This window comes from Nesoenas mayeri (genome assembly GCF_963082525.1).
Source record: "Nesoenas mayeri genome assembly, chromosome: 25".
Classification (NCBI taxonomy): Eukaryota; Metazoa; Chordata; class Aves; order Columbiformes; family Columbidae; genus Nesoenas; species Nesoenas mayeri.
This window is the reverse complement of record NC_137549.1, coordinates 79,677-82,254: the sequence shown is the minus strand read 5'-3', so window position 1 is coordinate 82,254 and position 2,578 is coordinate 79,677. Positions and strand designations below refer to the sequence as shown.

Here is a 2,578-nt window from a genome sequence, read left to right as displayed (position 1 = left end):
TGCAAGTACTGTTACTGAGGCCAGGTCTGTCACAGCAGTGCCCATTGCCTGTCCCTGCCTGCGCTCACAGGACTGACACACAGCAGGACGGTGACCAAGCTGCCAGAGCACTCAGGCCTTGCACCAACACAAGGGATGAGAAGGAGAGTGTGGAGTGGAACCAGAACAGCTCTGGGAGAACAAGCGTTGCTGCTCCCTGGCAGGGCTGCCATGCCAGAGCTGTTTTCCCCTCCACCCACGCACAGGAACTGTCTCTGAAGCTCCAAAAGCCTTTGCAGGAAGGATATAGTGAAAAACAAGTCACTAAAGAGCCCTTTATTCTGTTTAGAGACAAGGAGAGCACTGCTGCTCATTTAAGCAGCTAACAGTTATAAAAGAAAAGCCAACAGTGAATTAGAAAGGGATTAACAACATTATCATGATAAGAAAACAATCTACAACACCAGAAAATCCAGTTGACAGGCTGGGCTTGTAATTAGCTGCATTAAAACTCCTGTATAGAAGAAGATGGCCAGTTTATTGCTTCAGAAAACAGAGGGATATGAGTTTGCACAGGGCATCCTTGAGCTCCTGGTTCCTCATGCTGTAGATGAGGGGGTTCACTGCTGGAGGAACCACTGAGTACAGAACAGACACCACCAGATCCAGGGATGGGAAAGAAATGGATGGGGGCTTCAGGTTGGCAAACATGCCAGTGCTGATGAACAGAGAGACCACGGCCAGGTGAGGGAGGCAGGTGGAAAAGGCTTTGTGCCGTCCCTGCTCAGAGGGGATCCTCAGCACGGCCTTCAAGATCTGCACATAGGACACCATGATGAACACAAAACAGCCAAATGCTAAACAGACACTGACCATCAGAAGCCCAAGTTCCCTGAGGTAGGAGTGTGAGCAGGAGAGCTTGAGGATCTGGGGGATTTCACAGAAGAACTGGCCCAGGGCATTGCCCTTGCACAGGGGCAGTGAAAATGTATTTGCCGTGTGCAGCAGAGCAGTGAGAAACCCAGTGACCCAGGCAGCTGCTGCCATGTGGACACAAGCTCTGCTGCCCAGGAGGGTCCCATAGTGCAGGGGTTTGCAGATGGCAACGTAGCAGTCATAGAACATGATGGTGAGCATAGAATACTCTGCTGTGATGAAGGAGAGAAACAAAAAGATCTGTGCAGCACATCCTGTGTAGGAGATGGCCCTGGTGTCCCACAGGGAATTGACCATGACTTTTGGGACAGTGGTGGAGAGGCAGCCCAGGTCGAGGAGGGCGAGGTTGAGCAGGAAGAAGTACATGGGGGTGCAAAGGTGCTGGTCTCAGGCTATGGTGGTGATGATGAGGCCATTGCCCAGGAAGGCAGCCAGGTAGATGCCCAGGAAGAGCCAGAAGTGCAAGAGCTGCAGCTCCCGTGTGTCTGTGAACGGCAGGAGGAGGAACTGGGTGATGGAGCTGCTGTTGGACATTGGCTGCCTGTGGGCATGAGGACCTGTGCAAGGAGGAAAGACAGTAACAAGTTAGAGGAGACTTCTCTGAGGAAAATAAACAGGCTGTTTCTCATGGAAAACCCCCTCCCTGATGGAGGGATGTTTCCGCTCATTCTCTCTTTCTACCAATTGAGAAAAACAGTTCATCACAGTTTAAAATGCAATTGGGCATCTGGTTTCCATGGACACACCTGTGAGGCAAGATCCACTGAACTGGTGTCAGAACAAAAACTGACCCACACTCCCACCCCAACCCCAGAGAGCAAGAGCACCAGGGACAGGTGGAGAAACAGGGAAGGACACTGCAGTGTAACCAGAAAATAAAGCAGGGACAGAAAGGCAGACGGGCATGGTGTGGAACCTTCTCCTGACCCAGCTGTGCTGCTGTCACTCACATAGTGACACTGTGGAGCAAGTACTTTTAGCACCTTTTTTGTGTACCCCATTCCAGGAACCCTTCACCTGGAGGTCCAGCTGCTGAGGTGGAGACTTGTGATCTGGACCCCATGGCTTTGGGGCAGAGGGTCTGCTGGGGAGGAGAGGAGACCAGGGGTTGCACTGGGAAATGTGTCTGAACTGCGGGGGATGCCCAGGAAGAGCCAGAAGTGCAAGAACTGCAGCTCCCGTGTGTCTGTGAATGGCAGGAGGAGGAACTGGGTGATGGAGCTGCTGTTGGACATTTGCTGCCTGTGGGCATGAGGACTTGTGCAAGGAGGAAAGACAGTGACAGGTTAGGGGAGAGTTCTCTGGGGAAAATATCCTGTTGTTTATCATGGAAAACCCCCTCCCTGATGGAGGGATGTTTCAGCACATTCTCTCTTTCTATCAAGTGAGAAAAACAGTTCATCACAGTTTAAAATGCAGCTTGGGCATCTGGTTTCCATGAACACAGCTCTGGGGCAAAGCTCTCCCTGCCCATGTCTGTGCTGCCTGCAGCTGTGTGTCTGTCCCTGGGTCTGCTCCCTGTCAGTGTCACAGACCCCATCCTACCCGCTGTGTGCTCAGCTCTCTCCTGCTCACACATCCTGGCATTGCCCAGGGGCAGCTCTGTGTGTGCAGGGGCTCAGGAGCAGCTCAGACCAGTCCTGACGAGAACTGGGGCCTCAGT

General features: G+C 52.5%; 1 pseudogene across 1 annotated transcript; it reads right to left on the bottom strand.

Moving 5' to 3' along the window:
* Nucleotides 1-516: 516 nt before the first annotated feature.
* On the bottom strand, nt 517-1,449 carry LOC308049464 (olfactory receptor 14A16-like; annotated as a pseudogene). The gene has a single exon. The product of its transcript is annotated as an olfactory receptor 14A16-like (transcript).
* Between the last annotated feature and the right edge of the window lie 1,129 nt (nt 1,450-2,578).